A 22,856-nucleotide genomic window follows, 5' to 3' on the forward strand; every position below is an offset into this window, starting at 1 on the left:
AAGCATCATGTTTTAAATAAAAATATATGAAATTATAAGGAAATGTATAATGTCGAGCGGGTTACGCTGAGCTACGTTGCCATAGTAAATGCCTTCTATTTTTTGAATGGGTCTTTTTCACATTGATAAAGTCAATCTCAATTCCTTTTGATGACACCATATTGACTTTCCCATTTTACCTTTTATCCCTTATCAATGTGTTATGATGCACACAAATAGAAACACATTAAACATTGTGGTATTTAAAGATGACAAGTAAACACAACGTACTATGCTATTTATTGACCATCATTGGACAAAAAGTTGTTTCCGTTTTGTACCTGTTCGGAGCAAATATTTCAAACGGAGCACCTCGGCCATTTTCCTTTGAAACAACCTCGGAGGTATATGGAAGGTTTTCATTTACATGTAAATGTCATTCACAAAATTGCGAATGATTTATATACAGCTTTCAAAATGCGAGGATAATACTATTAAATGTTAATATTTTTTTTTAAGAATGATATGTTTAGTTTTGAAGATGATCTAATCAACCCATGTTTTTATAATCTTTTCTCCATAAAAACATGTTATAATTATGCTGATGTATTTTAAATTTTAACATCATGCTTGTTTGTTCAGTGTTTTTGGCAATTAATCTAATATATTTGTCAGTAACATACTAATTTGAATTATAATGTAGCAATTATTCATGGGAAAGGCCGGAGTGCGACAAAAGTTTATAAATTTTATTTTCTTCTTCAGAGCATAAGCATAATTTCTGATTAAAAACTTCAAGGCATTCTAAAAGCGTTTTATTGGGTTAATGAACTCATAACAATTGAACGAAATCATTCAATTTGCCCTGTAAACATTACCATGACTAAAAACTCATATTAGATCGCGCTTGATGAATTTCATGCAATGCGATAGATTTGGGTTTAAATCCCCTGTAAATTTACATTTAACTAACCGTTACAAGACGGTACCTTACAATCCCTGATAAACATACCTAGTTTTTTTTTATATAGTTGATCTGCACCTTGTTGTTTATTGAGTTTTGTGCGGATGTTTCATGTTTCTTCTTTTTGCGATTTTTAAAAAAAAATTGTTCTATGTCTTTTGCGTTTACCCTGTGCAATTAAACGGGGTTGATGTTTATACTTTTGGCTACTCAGCTTGTTTCTGTAGTGTTTCATATAAATATTGAGTTTATCCTGTATAATAAAAAATACAGGTAAGTTTGAGGTGCGAAGAGATAATTTGTAAGTGTGAAAATTAGCGGTTGGGAAAGTTGGAACAAACCAGTAAAACTAATGGCAACCTGCATAACTAAAATCTGCAGTAAAGCAGTTAAAACAAAATGAGCAACGATAATTTGAATGATTTTAATGTAGATTATGATTTCATGGATGGAATAGTTGAATAAATATTAAATGACAATGATGACGACTCATTTCGGAATTTGGAATTGGCATTTGGTAAAAATTAAAAATAAAGCATAATTATGACAAAACATGAACTTGAGGAAATGAAAAAATAACATATTGTAGTGCACCCAGCAACGTCCAGAAGAAAGAGCTCAGTTCAACACTTAGTCTTCTTAAGTCCTCTGCCTTCCCTTCCGCGAAAGTTACCATTGCTAAACACGTTACCCCACCCACCACCACTGTCCTTTTTATCCGATGTTAACTTCCAAAGAATGACAAGGCACTTGCTTATTTGTCCAACACTGTATTCCAACATTGGTCATACACAAACTTTCCTTCAACATTACGCTCAACAATTAAATTGACTCGAATTGTTCTCCAATTTGAAACCTCGTGTCTAACAAACGCTAGTATCGCGTATTATCACGAGAAATAATGAGAACTTTATAGGTGGCGATATTTTTGTTGTTTTCTTGTTATTGTTTTTTTTTTATAACTCCATTTGTAATTTTCTAGCTGCAATACAGTTATAATACTTTTCCTTGATAATATAGAAATTAAACCAATTAATAGGGAACTATTTTTTCTGCGCATTCATTTTTTTTTTAGATTCAGGTTACTGAATTCGAATGTAACAGCATCCGGTATAAGTTTGCAAATCCGGTTTACTTGCAAACTTAGTTTTTTTATTATCTTAGATATCAACTTCAAAAGCGACACATAGAAAGTTTGTCCATTAAATTAGAAATATTTTAAGTAAAATTAAAAAAAAAGTTTTAAGAAATATGAAAATTTTAATTCCAAAATTGATTTCTCCCGTTGGCCACCAATTGGATTTTAGGTCCCCCGCGGGGTTTTGGCAAACACCAATTGGAGAATTTTCCATATGAGCCGAAACGGGGGAAAAAATCAGCAATTTGAAAAAAATCAAATATGACAATTTGGAACAGAAAATTACATTTCTATTTATGTTTTGAGTACTAGAGTTATTAACTTTATTAAAATCTAAAAAAAAATCAAAAATTATGATTTTGTAAAAACGGTTCTCCAATTGGAGTAATTTCCAATTGGAGAATTCCACAGTCAATTTCTATTGATAAAATTCACCAATTGGAGAATACAGAAGTTGGAGAACACAGAAGTTGGAGAAATCACCAGTTGGAGATTTCCACAGTATTACAGCTGCTGGGTTAAAAAAATGTTGGGATATATACATGTCATCATATAATTGCTAATTAATTTAATATTGATAGAATATTCAAGAAAATAACAAATGCAAGATGTTAGTTGTTACCTGATTTCGCGTATACCATCGGCATTTTCAACTTGTGTGTAATCTAAAGCAGTTTTATTATACACAACTGCGTCAGATGTGTAGTTTTATTATTCCTTTTCAGAAAACTGTTTTATCAAAATGCATATTTCACTAATAAATCTAAAAAATCAAACTGTTTGCTTAATTTTGCATTTTCCAAAGATACTTCCTGGTGGTACTTGGTTATAATATTGAAATTTTAATCGACCTTAAGGTTAGAGAACACTGAATGTATTCCTTAAGACCACTCGGTCAAGGATTACCCGTGAAAGCGCAAGCACTTGCTTCAAACAGGGTCCTTTAATTATTTTTCAAAGCACCGAAGAAGGGTGCTTTCATTGGTTAAATCTTACTAAAATAAACAAGCTCGATTTTGCTAAAGGTGATTAGCTGATAAAATCACTCTCTAGTCCGTTTCCTGGCTAGAAACTGTTACTGTGTCATTTTTGAGAGGCCATCCATGAGATAGTACCCCTAGTAGGGATCAAACCCACATAGTCATGTGTAAGAAGCAGAAACCTACACCACTAAACTACTTTCATCCTTAAAGTACCGAGAGGCAGGCATCACGCGGCAAAGGGATCGAGCTAAATGGACCATGGAATGAACCCACGACTACAACTTCAATAGGCTACGCCTTAACCAATAGGCTACGGAGACGGTATTAATGCATGTACTCAATTGCAGATTCAGTGGGGGGGGGGGGGTCAGTCGTCCGTTTATACATTCTTAGTCAATATCGGGGAAAATACAATATTAAGATAAAAATGCCCTATTTCGGACTATAAATTAGAGGAGTACACCTACCCCGGCCCAACATTTTAAGCCATTCAATTTCTGTTCTGAAGGAGGTGCGGATGTGGAAAGATTGAGCCAATGAGTTTCTGTAATCAGAATTGTTGTTTCATAATGTTATAGTTCCTTTAAACAGTTTAAACGTTTTAGGACATCGAAATAAACAGACGCATGTTCAGTTTAAACATACTCTGTATACAACGTTCTCGTACTCCAGTGCGATGATGCTATGCATTATATTTATCATCCGACCTCTGATGAACAGGAATGACGACGTTTAAAAGCTATTATTTATACAATTATGATCATCTGACTGACTATCTGCCAAAACTTTTCTGTTTAAAGAGACTCTCTCATGTTTTAACACCAGACATATTTTTTTTCTCGTAATGCATCTGAACACTTATATTTATTTTACTCCTTGGTACTGAATTTGCAGAAATAATAGTAACCAGGTTGATTTTCTTTTATACTTCAATTGCATTTTAAAAAAAAGATGGGAGCAAGCCCATGCCGGTGCAGATAACACATACTCGAAGATTATGTCAATCAATTGATTGTGCAACAGCCTTTTGTTGAATCGTGTTTGTAACGCATTTCAAAATTTTGGACTTCAAAGACTATATATTTTAGCACATATCAACATTTAGGGTTCCAGCCATCAATAGCTTAGCTTTAACACTTAGTTTGATTCACAATACTTTATTTCGTAATAACAAGCTATAAAGTCCAAGTAAAAGATGCATTTTCAAAACCCTGTACGCTTCACTTAAATTCACTCAAATACTCAAGTGAGAAAGATTTTAAAAAAGTATGTCATAAACATATCCCTTTAGCGGCTGAGGAAGCCGGTCCAAACCATTCACATACTAAAAAACTGAGTTTCTTAATATATAAATCTCTAATAAATTTGCCAAATAAAATTCAACATGGGTGAACAATTATAAAAAAAATAACGTATTTTATGTTTTGCAACATATTTATAAAAAGATAAAGTCAATTGAATCAAATGAACATTTTTAATGTACTTTCTTTCCCGCGGTAAGTGGACTTTTCATCTTACTCCAACAAGTGAGGAGTATGGTTGATTCTCTTCGTGACTGAAATCAACATTTTTAAACACTTGGTGTATTTCAAATCTAGTCCATATAAACATCCCCTTTAGATTCTTTGACGATTGCATTTTCCATGGGAGATCACTGCGTAGGATAATCATACAAGTGTTGTTTAGCCACACTGTGGTTTCAATAATGTCAGGGGCGTAGCTACCCCTCTATTCATGTGGATTCATAAATGTGCTGGGGGGTTCGGGGGCATGCCCCCCTCAGAAAATTTTGAAAACCATGGTGCAATCTAGTGCATTCTGGGCGTTTCGATGTGCATTATTTTGTACTGGAAAATAACCAGTTTTTGGATCATGTAGTCAAGTTCGCATACTGCTACTTCAGTGGTTTGTTTTCAGAACCATGTTTTTTTCAGCCGCGTATTCACGTATAGGTGGCTACACGCCTGTATGTTGTGCATATGAATGTATAATTTGGTTTATATGATGCATCCTTAATGTAACACCTCCTTGCTGCTACACCAATAGAAACTTCATTGAATATTAGCAGTAAAAGAACTAGCACTGACGTTCCCAATTTTCGTCTGGGTCATTTAAATAATAGAAAACAAATTACAAGATAAACAAATTTGTTTTGACTTCTTTAATGAATTATATAAACACATTGTACAAACATATCATGACACTTTTAAACAAAAAGTATGGCTGTCAATTAAACAGTATGCTAGCTTTAAAGATTGAGGCAAACCATTGGAATTTTACAGCCGACTTAAAAAGGTGTATTTAAAGCTGCAATCTCACTAATTGATCGTTTTGACTACCGGCACTCTTTTATTGTTGGTCTATAAATAGACCATTTTTTGCATAGACCCAATTTTAAGTGATATAAGACTGCTGAAATAAGATCAGATTGCATTTTGTCATATTTATGGCTAAAATGATGTTTTATGGGTATAGTAGCATTACGAACAATTTAATGTAAATGAACTTTTCGGCAGTCTTACCAAACATTTTTGATTGGTTCTATTGTAAATTATCTAATATGACTGAATTAAAGGAATGATAACCAAATCAGCTTTTGAGACAAATTTTTTAAAGTGTCTAAAATGACAATCTGTGAAAGTGAAGCTTTAAGTTTTGATCATTTACACATTTTTAAATTATAAATAACTGTTTAAAAGGTCTCATGTACAAAATAAGATAATAATTTTCATACAAATATCTAAAATTGATTAAAATAATAAAGTACCATTAACATATTTCTTAATAGTGCTGTTTCTCAACTGACAAAACCATTCAAAGCCATCATTTCAACTATGAAGTTATTTTTAACTTTCAACTTTTTTATAGCATATATGCAACAAAATATACCAAAAATACAAGCCATGAACAATATGATTGTTTAACTTGCATTGTCCTTGACCTTTTAAAATGACCATTTTCCTGTTCTGTCTATTTGTAAGTTGTGCCCTGGGGAATGAAGTATGACTGTATGAATCACAAAAAGCAATAAAACACTAAAAAAAATCCCCCATTACCCCTGTAATTTCTAATCCAGCAGTAAAATCAAGCAATGTTCAAGATTGATTGTGCTGCCAAATCAAAAACATGTTTGCCAAAACATTTAGAGCTGCATTCTCACAGATATACCGTTTTAACAACTTTTGTTTTGTCTTGGAATGAGCAAATTTTTGCGTAAATATCAGCAAACCAATGGTAAAAGATTGCTGACAAAACATCAAATCCCAGATTTCATATTTCCTTCGAAGATTAATGTTATTTAAGAAAAGTGCATAAAACATCAATGTTTTAACTTAAATAAAAAAGTCTGCAATTGAATTTTTGTCAGTAGTCTTATATTACTGGTTTCCATGCATTTCCAGGAAACATGGGCAGATCAGGTTTTTGAAAGGAACTGAGCTCTAATGGATATACTGGACAAGTTTCATCAAGATACAATCAAAACTGAAGACTGTATCGTGTTACCGAGCAATTGTTTACTGACACACTATTTTTTTTTATTATCAAGGCCCATAATCTTGGCATGCATGGGCGGATCTGGCTGGTTTTCGAAAGGAACCGAGCTCATATGGATATGTAGATACTGTACAAGTTTCATTGAGATACAATCAATAAGGCTGTATCATGTTAACGAGCAATTGCCTACTGACACACTGATTTTTGTATACTATCAAGGCCCATAAACTAGGCATACATGGGCGGATCTGGCTGGTTTTCGAAAGGAACTGTAGGCTGTATCATGTAAACGAGGATTGTTTACAGACGCACATACTACGTACACATTACCATCGCATAAGCTCTTCTGGCCTTTGGCCAGTAGAGCTAAAAATGAAAACAGTTGTCAAAACATCCAAAGTGTGAGAGTGCATCTTTAACATTTGAAAGTAACTCTGTTTGCCTCATGCCCCTAAACAAGGTTTAATCATATTATATGAGCAGTGGGCTTGTCCCTGTATTTTTTATTGTATGATTGCAGTAATGGATACTGGTCTCATTACCTTCTGACAATTTTTCATCAATTTTAAGGAAACAGAAAACACATATTAAGCTCATATAACGCTGTACAAATTTAATCTATTTCATTACGTTGAGAAATAGTCCCTAAAAATATTAATTGTGGAAACATATCTTATTTAAATACATACAGGAAATGGTGACATCATTTACCAATTTAGTATGAAAAATGCAGTTTCCTGATATTTGAATAGTGGTTCTTTATTTAAGCATCTCAATTCATTCAACATACACATAGTATGTATCAAGTTTCAAAGGAAACCAAATCATTGTAACAATTGTTTTCAAAGCAAATATTCACACTCTTGACAAACTTCTCTTCCTAGTTTCAACCTTGAGACTTTTTGATGAGTCTGCACCTTCCCTCCTCTTATACAGTGGCTTCAAGCAATAAAGCTAAAAGCTCAAGTTGAGCAGCTGGTGAACAAGACTGCTGTGTTGATAGTTAGTTGACAAACTGCACACTTGATGCCATAAATCATGTCCATCAACCTCTAGAATAAAGAAATGATGCAGCACAGAATTGATTTCAATTGGACCTCTCTGTACTTTCATCCCCTAAGGCCTTGTTGTAGTCAAAGACTATGTCTTAGTGTGCAGTGCGTGATCTTGAGAAGCCTAAATCTGCTCGTCTGAGGAAGTAAGTCTGGCAGAGTGTGAAACTCCTGTCTACTCATATGCTATACGCCTGTGATCTATGTCTTCTTGTGTGTGCCCAACCATCACCTGAAGAGAATTTAGAGGAAGTTAGTGCTTGATTACAAGTTAATGTGACAAAACAAGGTCTTTTATTTATGCCACCAAGATCTAGTATTCCAAGTGTCATATCTTGTATGTTAACTCAAAGCAATTGAGCATAAACTGTTTGGTAATTTATTTTAAGTCACTGCTTCCACTTATACTATCAGTAATATTGAACATGAACCGACTGACCCAAATATTATTCTAAATATTTTTATGTGCAGAAACCTTAATCCTATTAACCCAAAAGTAATCCAATTGTATGTCTTCACGAAACATTTTACAACAATATTTGTCAATTTAACTCAAATATTGATTATTGTTTTTTTGTCAGACAAACACAGAGATGGCCCTATATATATTGCTCACCAGATTTGAGAAAGGATTCTAAATTAGTTATTGTTTGAACACTTACTGGACCCCTTTGGTCTGACTTTATAATGCAGCTGGTGAAAATATTAACTGTCCCTTTATAATGGGCTTACAAAAACATAAAAAAAAATGTATTTGTTTAAAAATTACAAAGGGCCATAATTCTTACAAAATAAGTTTGTATTGAGCAGAATAAAAAGGCTTTGCCTAAAATACAACCTCAGAACTATATTTACAAGTAAAACAAAAAAATCTACAACTTGAAATATGTTTGCTATATCTGGTTTTGAGAGAGAATGATCAGAAGAAAACATCACACATTCACAATCATATTAAAAAATAATTTAGTTTTTTTTTTTAATAAATTCTATTTCAAAAACACTGCAAAAGACAAGACACTTACATTCAATTTCTTGATTTAATACATTGATGATTATCAATTCTCATGAAGCGAGATGGGTCTTACACTCTAACCAGTGCAACTTGCATGTTCTTAGTTGCTCAGTTATTACCTTTTTTAAATTTCTCCTCTTGATCTGAGCCACGCCAAAATGATGGGAGATGCTTTTGTTGTCTTTTCCATCAGAATGTATAGCACCTCTGTGTTTCTGTTTATCTCCTGAAACAGTAATAGTTTATTAATAATAATAACAATAATAATAATTAGTGACTTTTATTGGAATTATTTTCACCGCTTGTGCCTTGCACATTGGGGAACAAAATTGACTCTCGGAAAAATACAAATTGGACAGGCCAACATCGATAATATATTGGTAAAATATACATATTTTATTTATAACAGTATGCAGTTGTTGTTTTTTCAAATCCTACATAAATATATTATCAATGATATTTCATAATACAATATAATTTATATAAAAATTGAAATAACACGGCATAGTTGTTGACAGAACATGAACAAATAAATGTGTAAGACTACTACTTTATGGGGTGTAAATAACTCAGGGCTATATTTCACTTTAGGGACATTTGAACACTTTTGGTGAAGATCCACTACCACACCCACTAATCCCCCCCCCCTTCTGAAACCATATTTTTTATGGATCAACATATGGTAAAGGAATTTGACAGATGGTAACCTTAGGAACATTTCTGTGACATTATTTTGAAAACAGGCCAGCAGGATCTGATGAGAAGATTTTTCCATTTAGACATATAGCGAAAAGTAGCTCCGCACCCTACAGCAAGTTTTTTTATGAATCAATATCCGGTGAAAAAAATTCATACAGGGTATTGAAACATTTTTTTTGCTTCATATGAAGATAACTTAACTAGCTCTTCATCATATTAAATAAAAATTAGCACAGTCTATGCCGCACACACAGAGCCCCGCATTTGATCTTTTACCAAAGTTTGATTGAGAGTTTAGTTTCTTGGCACACTATGACAAGTCTTTACAGGTATATTAAAGCTGCACTCTCACAGATTGATCGTTTTGAAAAAGTTTTTTTTTATCTTGGAATGAGCCACTTTATGCGAAAATGAATGGAAACCAGTGATATAAGTGCTGACAAAAAATCAGATCACCGATTTTAATTTAAAACATGGATACTTGTGCATTTTTCTTAAACTGTTAGTAATGCTTTATGCCATTAAAATTAGTTTAGTCAGATCTTATGTCAGCAGTCTTATATCACTTATAGCAGATATTTTGGCAAAAATTGGCTCATTCAAAGACAAAAAATAAAAGATTTGTCAAAATGGTAAATCCGTGAGAGTGCAGCTTTAAAGTGTTTGAGAAAAGTAATCATCTTATCAACACCGGTAAGAAAACAAATACAGGGCTCTTTGCAGCTGTATAGTCTGTCCTTTAGTTAATTCAAAATGGTGAAGAAAAATAAAAGTTGTCTTCTGTTTTAACTTTTAAGTCATTCAAAGGAATATTGCCTACTGTTGCAGCATTTGTGACTGCACATATCATGTGATATACACACACTGATATATAACAAAACCAAGTTCATTTGTCTCAGTATTTGCCAATTTTGGGCTTTCACTTCTTGAACATGTTTTGAGTTTTAGTGATCTGAATAGGCTAATGGCATATTTTTTTTCATCAAAAGATCCAGGAATGAACAAATATTTTTTGTGTGAAAAAACAACAGTTCAATTCATTTTTTTATGTAATTTAGTTAAAAACAAAACTTATTTAAGTTAACTATATATATCTCTATATAATTATATTATTTATTCCACAGAATATATTCCAACAGCAAATTTTAATGATATGCTTTTTTCAACCATTCCAATTTATTTTGTCAATAAGATCATTTAAACTATTAGCAGGCAAATTGACTATATTTAATAAATATCAGTAGGAAAATGACCAACTAAGATCTTAATTGACCTTACGACAGCGGCTTCTAAGCCACGCCCCCTGATATCAAGGGAGCGAACTCTGTCTATGTCCGTCAAACAAACGAGGAAGTAATGGCGTCTCGCGTCGTTTCGCTTTCCGATATTCCTGACAAATTATCATAAATGTGACATTCCAATGCGAAAAAAATAAAAGTCAAAGGAATTTGTAACTGGCTGCTACATCGGAAGGCTCGATATATCTTTAGAAAATGACGATATCTAACATTGACGGGGTGAAATCTATCCAAGTCAGAGAAAATCGGATAGCCGCCATGTTGTCAACATTGACATCGATACAAAGGAAAAGCGTGTGCGTGACGCATACTGTAAATGCAAACAAGGGTAAGTTTAACTTTTAATAACACCGGTCCTTCTTACAGTATTGTTGAATTAAAGATTAAATCATCGCACAATATGAGTAAATCATAAATGGCCCGAATGGGGAACCCGGAAGTGACATTAAATAACAGTTACATGCCAGCTATACAGTATAATCTTGTATTCTATAGTATGAGCAGAAATGGTTTATTGGAGTTATGCATAAAAAGTTTCAGTTCTAAGCGATTGAACACTCCCCCTTATGAATAATAATGTAATAGTTCACAAGTGACAATCGTGGGTGATACCAATCTGTAACTTTTGCATTGCTCAAACATTCACATGCTTTGATTTTTGTTCTTACAGAAATTGTGGAACATGTTCACACACTCTGGCTGTTAAAGTAGACCTGGGAGGAAAATTGCCCCCGGTGTGGGGCTCGAACTCACAACCACCAGAACACTAGCCCGGCGCTCTAACCAACTAAGCTGACCGGGCAGCTGGTTCTAACCCACACACACTACCCTCCCCCCCCCATTTACCGGTTAAGGCTGGTGGAGGGTCTCCTGCTATTTACCATTGACACCATTAAAGTATTCTGATTGATGATTATTATTGTCTTCAACAAGCCTACCGCAACAGGGGACCTAGCATAAGACCGGAAACTGCCGCCCCACATACACACACACACACACATGATATTTGCCAGTCCAGGCAATGTCAACCGCAAGAGAAAACCAGTGATGACAAGTTTTACAAATAATTGGTAGGACCTATTTTAAAGCTTTTTATAACATTTAGTTTTACTTTGCTGTACAAAAGTAATTTGTCCAGAGAAAAACAACAACCACAAAACATTAGCTATTATCTTGTCAATATTTCATTATGATATACATGTAGGAAGCAAACATCAAAGGCAGTAGCATTTACAGCTAGTATTAAAATATTTAACAATACATGTAACTGATTTATTTTAATATTGGCATCTTTTATTTATTTCAGGAAAGTGTGGTCTTTTGAAGAGAGTTCTTGAAGTTGTTCAGCATGTTGTTTTGATGGATTCTTGGAAGGATGTACTTCTATGATGTTAGCTTCAGTTCTGGATTATAACACCAGTTGTTGCATATTTAATATCAGATTTATTAAATACATTGTTGTTTTGCAAACATTACTTAAACTTTGATATTTCTTTGGTGTTTATGTATGATATTGTAGGTGAATATTTCTTTATTGCAATGGCAAATATATTTTAAAATATATAGCATTAGCAGAAGTTATTTTTCACTGTTAAAGCTGCACTTTCACAGATTGATCACTTTGACAACTTAAACAGGATTTGATTGCATTTATCATATTTTGGCTCGGAGAAGTTTGCTTTGTGATTTATATATTAGGTCTTAATTTAAAGAATGCCAAAATAAGCCGATTCTGAGACAAAAAGTGTCAAACTAGAATTCTGTGAGAGTGCAACTTTAAGAATACTATTAATCGAGTGTGCGTGTGATCCGGACTCTGAACATTGGATGAACTATCATTAAATATTGTAGATTTACGTAAATGGCCCAAAATATAAGAATAACAATGAAAATATGTACATGTTTGACTTGTTCTTTATTCATAATAAGTCTAAGTCTTTACAGCACATGTTTGGCAGAATCAAGTTCTAATGAACATAATAATTGATTTAAATGTACAGTGAAATAAATTGTTTTATACAGAAAATAATACCTTAACGATTCAGACCGATCTGTTCTCGTGTTTTTTTTGGTGGCTCAAATATTTATCTGAGTTTTGGAGGAGGCCTAGCTGGTGTGAGCTGGTCAAATACAGTAGCTGCTTGAGGGTTTTCTTGATTGGATTTCCCGTCGACAAAGTGCTGATATGAAAATAAGAAATCTATGAAATGTGTCAGAATGACAGCTACAAAAGCCATTGTTTACATAGGATCCATACGAGTAGATGAGATTCGGAAGCATGCGATGGTTCGGACAAAAATTTAGTTGTACAATATTTCCTGATTTACTTTGAAAGCAAAGCAGTTTATAAAAACTACATAACGGTATCAACAAAAATACCTCTATCTTAAATGAAATCAATCGTGTCCATGTTGAACCTGATATTAAATGGCCATTAATGCCGATTTGACAACACAAGCCAAAGCATAAATGTACGATGTTTATTGTTTAAAAATAGTAACACTTATTTAGGTCATGCACGGACAATTTCAGTATTAAATAAATTTTGAGCTGATTGAAATAAGTAGTTTTGTTAAAAAAATACTTTTGTACAGACGTATAGATGTTTCGCCTTTGAACGATCTTTCAAAATTTCCAAGTTCAGCTGTTGATGAGGTCTTCCACAGAGTCTGATACAGCACTTGTATTTTTTCTAAATAACTCGCTGGTTTCGAATACGGAACGAATTGGAAGCCATCTTTAGTCGGCCTGGCTACCTTGTATCCGAATTACAAGTGCCATGACAACACATTTTTACCATAATACTTAAAAAGGCGAGGAATTGCCAGCGCATGTATATGACGGACTCTGGTCAGTTTGACGGACAAAATGGCGGATAGCAACACGGCTTATCAGCCCTGCAGTCTGATTGGCTGATAGGACCTGTCAATCAAATCCTGTTTTAAGGTCAATTATACACAGTAAAGACAGTTACCATGACAATACTTGGTGCTTTTAGATGAAGGCAAAGATAACAGTCAGAGAGTTGCTACTGAAAAATTTCTTATCAAAATTTGATCAGGGTCAGTAGCCTTCAATGATATATTATCTGGTTTATAGGTCCGTGATTTATGTATATTGAATTAAAAATAAATAAAAATGTACATTAATTTTACTATATTCTTCTTTATATCTTAAATTCTGAACAATACAATTTTATTGTTTTATATGTCACTGAATGCATGACTTGTGATCTTTTTTAGTTGCTATTCTTTTAATACTAACATGCCACACATATATATTAATGTTTTATGCAGTTTTCTTAAATCGTTAGTAAGGCTTAAGCCATTAATTATTAATTTCTGACCGAAATATGCCAATCTTTGATGTTAGCTTTTGTCAGCAATCTTCAATCATTGATTTGCAGATATTTACCAAAAATTTGCTTTTTCCAAGACAAAAATAAAAAAAACAGTTGTAATATTGGTAAATCTGTGAGAGTGCAGCTTTAATTTATTATAATTTGGCGATTAATTCACGTTTACATATCATATATGTGTTTCAAGAAATGGAACTTGATTGGATATTTTAAATATCAAAATATATATTTGATAATCCTATTTGAGTGTCAACAATTATTAAAGTGTGTCATCGTTAATATACCATCCTCCACAGCTCCAACCCTGAAGAACACTCGCACAATATTGTCCCCCACCGCCACTAAGGAAAGTCCCAATAAAATTTAAAACATATTGACCTTAAAACTACTTGTGAATAATAATTTATAATTAATATACTGTCATTTAAACCTTAAAGTTGTTGAAATTATAATAGCTGCATTTTCCACATACTAATAAGTCATTTAAATAGCATAATTCTAGGCACCACCATACTTGTAAGTTTTCTTTTTCTAAGTCTAAATTTAAGTTACTATGAAATGGCCTTATTTATTGCTTTTCCTATGTATTGAATGACTTCGTTCTTTGAAAAAAGGCCTTTTCATTGTTTTTATGATCCTTGTGGGAAACAGTGACACCATTCTGTGTATATCATAAACTTGTCAGACACTTTTAAATGTCCCCACAGTAGGACTGCAGAAAAAACCTTGACACTACCTAGTACAGAAAAGATGCTACACTAAATATTAAAAGTTGTAAATTTCTGGTTCTCAAGCTCTTCAAATTTGTTTAAATTATTACATATAGCTCGATATTTTTAGAATCATTCAATTTTTAAATTATTATCAAAGTGAAGAGTTTGATAAAGATTTAATTTAATACTTTCAATCAATAGCCTTTTTGATACTATAAAATCTATTACTTTAATTATTTTTCCTCCAGAAACCATTCCCATATATTATAAGAAATTGTTCAATGAGGGTATGATTAAGTAAAATCTCCTATTATAAAGAGTACCATATATATTCATAAAAGAAACACAACTTTCACTGCACTACAATTAAAAAGACAAAGCATTTGCAAAGCAAAGTAGAACATTAGGTCTCTGACTAACTGATACATTCACTTAATCATATGACTGAAAATTTTCTTTCTAAAATTTCTTTTTCTCAAGTTCTTCAACTTTCTTTAACAATTCTAAAATAGAAAATATGACATATATATCTGTACTTCAAGAATAAAAAAATAAATAAAAAAAATCTTTTTCAGGTAAAGAGTATGATTTAGATTTGAATTTTAACAACTTTTTTTATGTAAAATCTATTATTTTTCATTGCCTTCATTCTTAAAGCAAACCCCTTAAATTTCCATTTCCAAAATCTCCAATTATAAAGAATTCCATATTCATTACAGAAACACTGTCTGTTTCACTATTAACTAGTCTAATAAATAAGCAAAGCAATTATTTAAACATAAAATAATATGATGATGTAATAAGAAATGCTAACAGCAATACGGGATTTTATTTACATTTAGAAATGGGATCAAAGATGACACTTGACATTCTAAATGAACGAGAATGCTTAGAAAATATACAGAAATATGGAAGAGTTTTGTTTCTTAATGACACAAATTCAAAGTAATGTTCCTTTCTTGATTGGGTGGGACTAATTTAGCTCCGCCTAAAAATTGTTTTGTCATCAGATTAGGTATAACACACAATGTGATTGGATCAAAATCCTGATATATAATAAACTCTGAATGGAGGCATCCAATCAAAATCTAGTAATATTTCCATTTGTTTCCAATTGATTGCACCATCAGTGATTTACACAGTCAGTGATTTATGGCCTTTTAACTTGTAATGGTCAAGTGGCAAGTGCATATATGACTTATGTTAAATCATGTTTTAAGAGCTAATCAGAATTTTAAAGTCTAAGCTATGTGACAGAAAATTAATACCAAAATCTTTTTTTGAATTGTAGTAACTGATTCTTTTGCATTTGATGAGGTCAGACATTTTAAGATATATATAATATTCAGTGGATATGTGTTGATCAAGCATTTAATAACATGCCACAAAGCAGAATATTTATTAGGTCATTTTTTTTTACTTCAGACCCTGGGGCAAGTTTGGAGAGTTGCACAGAATGCTTAAAGAACTAAAGTGTTGGGAATCAGTTCCTGTTTGCAGTGTGTGTAAACCACGTGATAAATTGCGTCATAAATGCTACGTCAGAAGGCAATATTTTGATTTAAAACAAGAGGGCCAAATGGCCCTGAATTGCTCACCTGTCATATATTGCACAGATTTTTTAAGTTTTCACTATAACACATATAGAGAAAACCCATCAGCCCCAGGGTGTGGCCAATTTTGACCCCAGGGCCATAATTTGAACAAACTTTGTAGAGGTCCACTAGACGATGAATCATGCCAAATATCTAAGCTCTAGTCCAAGTAAGTTCAGAGGAAAAGATTTTTGAAGTTTTAACTATAAACATATAGAGAATACCCTAACCCCCCGGGGCGGGGCCAATTTTGACCCCAAGGCCATAATTTGAACAATCTTTGTAGAGGTCAACTAGACGATGAATCATGCCAAATATCTAAGCTCTAAGCAACGTAAGTTCAGAGGAGATTTTTGATTTTTTTTACTATAACCATATAGAGAAAACCCATGACCCCCCCCCCCCCGGGGCGGGGCCAATTTTGATCTCAGGGCCATAATTTGAACAATCTTTGTAGAGGTCCAATAGACGATGAACCATGCCAAATATCTAAGCTCTAGTCCAAGTAAGTTAAGAGGAGAAGATTTTTGAAGTTTTAACTATAAACATATCGAGTATACCCATGACCCCCCGGGGCGGGGCCAATTTTGACCCAAAGGCCATAATTTGAACAGTCTTTGTAGAGATCCACTAGACGATGAATCATGCCAAATATCTAAGCTCTAGTCCAAGTAAGTTCAAAGGAGAAGATTTTTGAAGTTTTCACTATAAACATATAGAGAAAACCCATGACCCCCCGGGGTGTGGCCAATTTTGACCCCAAGGCCATAATTTGAACAATTTTTGTAAAGGTCCACTAGACGATGAATCATGCCAAATATCTAAGGTCTAGTCCAAGTAAGTTCAGAGAAGAAGATTTTTGAAGTTTTAACTATAAACATATAGAAAATACCCATGACCCCCCGGGGTGGGGCCAATTTTGACCCCAGGGCCATAATTTGAACAAACTTTGTAGAGGTCAACTAGACGATGAATCATGCCAAATATCTAAGCTCTAAGCAACGTAAGTTCAGAGGAGATTTTTGATTTTTTTTACTATAAACATATAGAGAAAACCCATGACCCCCCCGGGGGCGGGGCCAATTTTGACCCCAAGGCCATAATTTGAACAGTCATTGTAGAGGTCCACTAGACGATGAATCATGCCAAATATCTAAGCTCTAGTCCAAGTAAGTTCAAAAGAGAAGATTTTTGAAGTTTTCACTATAAACATATAGAGAAAACCCATGACCCCCCGGGGCGTGGCCAATTTTGACCCCAAGGCCATAATTTGAACAGTTTTTGTAGAGGTCCACTAGACGATGAATCATGCCAAATATCTAAGCTCTAGTTCAAGTAAGTTCAGAGGAGAAGATTTTTGAAGTTTTAACTATAAACATATAGAAAATACCCATGACCCCCCAGGGTGGGGCCAATTTTGACCCCAGGGCCATAATTTGAACAAACTTTGTAGAGGTCCACTAGGCGATGAATCATGCCAAATATCTAATCTCTAGACCAAGTAAGTTCAGAGGGGAATATTTCTTAAGTTTTCACTATAAACATATAGAGAAAACCCATGACCCCCCGGGGCGTGGCCAATTTTGACCCAAGGGCCATAATTTGAACAATCTTGGTAGAGGACTATTTGGTGATCCTAACTACCAAATATCAACGGCCTAAGCTTTGTGGTTTGGGAGAAGAAGATTTTTTTTAAAGTTTTTCCTTTTGGTTGCCATGGCAACCAGAGTTCTGCATGGAATTGAATTCTTTGAAAAACTTTGATAGAAGACCACCCAAGGGACATCCCTATGAAGTTTTATTAATATTGGCCCAGCGGTTAAGGAGGAGATGTCTTTTAAGTAAATTGTTGACGGACGACGCACGATGCATGCCGGACAAAAGGCGATCACTAAAGCTCACCTTGTCACAAAGTGACAGGTGAGCTAAAAAGACTTTAAACAAAGATAACTTTACTATTTCTTCACCATTTTAAATGAAACAAAGCGCAGTCTACGCCACTTACGGAGCCTTGCTTTCGGCCATTTACCAGAGTTTGATTGCGAGTTTAATTGCTTTAAACACTTCGACAAACCTTTTCACAATACGGCCGTCAGACGGAGCACTGTCAAAACATGATTTTGAAAACGGGCGAAGCGTTTGATGAAACTAATGACTTTATCAAATGTCGGTAATAAAACAAATGCGGGGCTCTTTAAGCGGCATAGACTGCCATTTGTTTCATTTATAATGGTGGTGTAAAAGAAAAGGTATCTTTAATTTAAGTGTTCATTTTAAGCAAAATGTTGCCTTCCGACGTAGCATATATGACGTAATTTATCACGTGGTATACACACACTGGTTTGACTATTGGTAATCGGTTCCACTCACGTTGCTGTTTATTAATAGAAGAAATATATTTTGACAATACCTGGTACCGTACTTGTAATTTTATTCTTGTACAAAAACTCATCATCCTTTACTCTACTTATGTTAGGTAAAGGATTGAAAATATCTAGTTAGTGTATTTTATGGAATTATTTTTACCACCTGTACAATACAATTTGGGAAAAAAAGTTGACATTGGGAAAAATACAAAATCAGGCTTAAATATCTAATTTAGATTTTAATGGCAAAATATATCATCGAAATTGGAGTTCGGGATGAACAAGCCTGAATTATTACTCTATTGCTTGGCATATTTTTTCAAGCCCTGCTATATTAAATTCAGAATTAGAACAAGCCCCGATGACATAATTTTCACCAGTGCAGGATTGTGGGCTTGTGCTAAAATATTCTATATACTACATGTTTTAAAGATTTCTATGCATATATTATTTTGTTAATTTACAGTAAGTCTTTTCAAGATTTTTTATTCATTAATGTTATGAAATCTCCACTTATCAAATTTGGAAAACATAAAATATGGTGAAAAATGGACAAGTTTTCACTAGGGAAGAAGGCAGTAAGGCAGTAAATTTCACCAAAAAAACCCACTATTAATGTTGTTGTTGCTTTAGCCATATTGTTAATGATTACAACTGAACAAAATTGACAAGATGAAAGAAGAAAAACTGATTTCAGGAACATACCAGTTATTTTTTCATTATAATTGATCATCAGAACATCACTAATTAGTAAAGTCTATCTATATCATTATTAAAAAAAAAGAACATGGAAATTATATTGATATAGTATATGAAAAATATTACTTGAAACTTAATGAAATCTCAAAACGCTGAAGTATAAGCAATAGTGTTGTGCCGAAGATCAGTTATAATCGACAATTGATCGGAAAGGCCTTCATCAGCGACAATCGATAGTGAAATTTGAACAATCGATTATAGAAACAAGAGACGTAACCACTACCGACTACCAGTTAAAAGATTGTCTTGAAAATATATTTTGTTTCTGGTCAATACATGTTAATGTTGAAATGTTCATGTGGTACTATGTTGTGTTATCTAGTCATATTATCATGTCAGTAGCTCACTACAGTACCTTATTACAAATTTTCTTTGTAATTTAACTGCAAAAGGATTGGTTCTCAACATCACACTTTTGTGGTTTTAAAATGTTACCAGTATTGTTTACTTCTTATATCATGTAATAATTTAGTTTTCTCAGTTTTCTGAAAGAAAATGTTCTTGTAAAACACAGAATATTCAACTGTTTGTTTTACTTGTTACTGACTGATTATCAAAACGAAATTGATATTTTTCTTTGTGTTTACTTTACACATGTATTCAATACCGTACACAAAATTTAGAGCCTGCAGTCTCATGATCTGTAATAGTAACTTGTAAACACTAAAGTATAGTTGTGTTCTGAATAAATAATGTAATTTATACAAATAAATGTACAAATAATATTGTAAGGGAACATTTTTTCTTAAACTGGTTCATGTAGTTTATCTATATGCCTTATATATGATGACCTAAGATAGTTAAATAATGATTAAAACGATTAATAATCGATCATTGTTTTCATAAACCGATTATCTATAGTAATATTTCAGTCCGATTCCCAACACTAATAAGCAATAAAAACAGTCAATTGTATATATAATATATATCAACATCTACAGATACTTAGTCATAAGTTTTCAATTTTGGATAAAATTAACAAAATTAGAATTGCATACCTTCTTGTGTACATCTGTTTAATAAAATGAATAATTTTCCTTTATCATTAAGTATAACAGTTTCTAAAATAACAATTGAAGGATTAAAATTTTGAGCTACTAATTGCATTACCATAGATCTACTCAAATTTTGACACTTTTTAAAGAATAACCAATAATAATTTCCAAATCTTCAAATGTAAAAGATCTACAGCATTCTTCCAAAATGGAAATATTTCATACTTGACTGAGTTCTTATTGAAAAATTGTCCTGAGGTAAAATGGTATTATTAAAACATGTGCTAACAATATTCCCAAATAATTTGGTACAGTATGACAAACAAATAAGCTCATGATTGTGACGAATCACTGTTTCTATGTACAATTGACTGGTGTAATAGTTAGCAATAGACTTGGCGTCAATTGAATTTAGTTTGAAGGATAAACAATAACACTTTTTCAACACTTTTTTACCTCTTTTTTTTCAAAAAAATGATTGCAGTCAATTGTAACCATGGCCTCCCCAGGTCCGGGGAATAGTGGGATTTTCGGTTCAGACAACCCTGGCTTTATAAAGCTACAATAATTAGCAATCAGGGATACTTTTTTATTATTTTGACATTTGTTATTAAAGTTAACCTGGGAGGAAAAGTGCGCCCGGTGTGGGGCTCGAACCCACGACTGCCGGAACACTAGCATGGCGCTCTAACCAACTGGGCTACCCGGGTGGGCGGCTGGTTCTAACCGACACTAACTACATTATGTATCCCTGTCTCGAGTCTGCCATAGTCTAAAAATCTTCAAAAGACTGAAGGCCATTTAGGTGGACTAACCCCCGCTTAAATTCCTTCCCTGCAGGAATGAACTGATGGTAAAATGTCCTCGCACCAAAGGGAACCTAGGTTACGCCCATTCCCGAAGAAATTTTGCGGGGAAAAAGCAGACAAAGCTTTGCGGGGTAATGTCACTATGTGGGGGGGGGGGGGGCGCATACCTGTGCGTGATCAAAAATAATAAACAATTCTTATCATTTAAACCATCATGAAAACAAACGGCATTTAGACTTACCATACAGTTGTCTTCAATAAGTCCATAGCCCAAAATTTTAAGATTGTCCATTTCAATCCATTTTTTACACGAATGTTCGTCTGAGGTCACCGGAGTAGGTCCTACTTGATTTGATGCTAAACCGGTTTAAGAAAATGTTCGTCTCCTACGCAGTAACCTCCCCTATTGTAGCAAATATAAAATCCATCACAAAATCTTCGCCTAACTCTCATAAATAATATTTAAAAATATGTTAATATTTAATCAACGTGTTTAACGATATTCATCTTTGAAACATTATTACAGTATCTTTATCCTCCATTCACAAACACGTGGACATGATATTGATAAGCAAAGTACATGCGTATATTTGATAAACAAACAAAAACATGCAAACAGGTAGCAGGATGAAACAATATAAACAATATCATTCCTAATGCTTAGAACGTATACTTGATCAAAGATAATGTCATTCAAGACATGAGTTTTTAAACTATCATGAATTACGTGAAGGGCTATACACTTTTGCAAACAAATACCCCTTGCAATAGTATTTGGATATATTTACTTCTTATTTATCAATGTAAAGCTATCATTCAGTTACGGCAGGTGTTCAATGTAACTGAGCACAATTTAAGAGTGTAAACGAATTTCGTCACTGCTTTTAGCTACAGTTCCTAAACCCTGACAATAAGTGAACCGAGATAATGGCTCCTTTTCAAAGAATCATTTGAAATGGATGAATTCTGAAACAAAGAATGCTTGTTGAGCTTATTTTTTTACGAAGTATTAAGTCAGTACACAATGTTATAGAACATTTATAAATAATATCACTATCTATCTATCTATCTTTGAATACTGCCGAACCCCTCTTTCGAGTATTACTGGCAGGTGCGCGTCGGACTGTTAGTAAAGTGAAAGAAAGAAATAAAAGATAACATTGTGAGACATGGAATAGAAAAACAAAATCCAGTCATGGTTAAAACATGTTAGTCGTGAGAACATTATTAAAAAGTAAAATATGATAGTACGTAAAACTAATATTGTAAGCTTGACACTGCCTGTTTGAACCTATCAAGTTCTGTTGCTGGCAGAGTTGCTACATTGACGGGCAGGCTATTCCAAAGAACTATGCTATGGGGGTAAAAGGACCACTTGTGATAATCGGATTGGACTTGGATTTGCTGAAAGCTATGGGGATGAACGTGCCGGCTAAGTCTGACAGGCTTCTGGATATAGGGTGGAAGGTTAATGGCCACGATGTTGTGTAAGATTTTAAAGAACATGATGAGCCGCATGTCATTTCTGCGATATTCGAGTGACCGCCAGCCAAGGCTGTTTTGCATCTCAGTAACACTTGCAAGAGGGGAATAGTTGTATTTAACCCAGCGGATGGCTCTTCGCTGGACCATTTCGATTTT

At 33.5% G+C, this 22,856-nt stretch overlaps 3 long non-coding RNA genes across 3 annotated transcripts; 1 reads left to right on the top strand and 2 right to left on the bottom strand.

The window, feature by feature from the left end:
* Nucleotides 1-6,724: 6,724 nt before the first annotated feature.
* On the bottom strand, nt 6,725-21,545 carry LOC128223131 (uncharacterized). The gene is made up of 3 exons (XR_008259302.1): nt 21,457-21,545; nt 8,743-8,849; nt 6,725-7,843 (listed from the first exon to the last, which is right to left on the bottom strand). It is a non-coding gene; the product is annotated as an uncharacterized LOC128223131 (long non-coding RNA).
* On the top strand, nt 10,769-12,663 carry LOC128223130 (uncharacterized). The gene is made up of 3 exons (XR_008259301.1): nt 10,769-10,948; nt 11,291-11,690; nt 11,927-12,663. It is a non-coding gene; the product is annotated as an uncharacterized LOC128223130 (long non-coding RNA).
* LOC128223132 (uncharacterized) lies at nt 11,777-12,752 on the bottom strand. The gene is made up of 2 exons (XR_008259303.1): nt 12,653-12,752; nt 11,777-12,023 (listed from the first exon to the last, which is right to left on the bottom strand). It is a non-coding gene; the product is annotated as an uncharacterized LOC128223132 (long non-coding RNA).
* Nucleotides 21,546-22,856: the final 1,311 nt, after the last annotated feature.

The sequence above is a fragment of the Mya arenaria genome, chromosome 17 (genome assembly GCF_026914265.1).
Source record: "Mya arenaria isolate MELC-2E11 chromosome 17, ASM2691426v1".
NCBI classification, from domain to species: Eukaryota; Metazoa; Mollusca; class Bivalvia; order Myida; family Myidae; genus Mya; species Mya arenaria.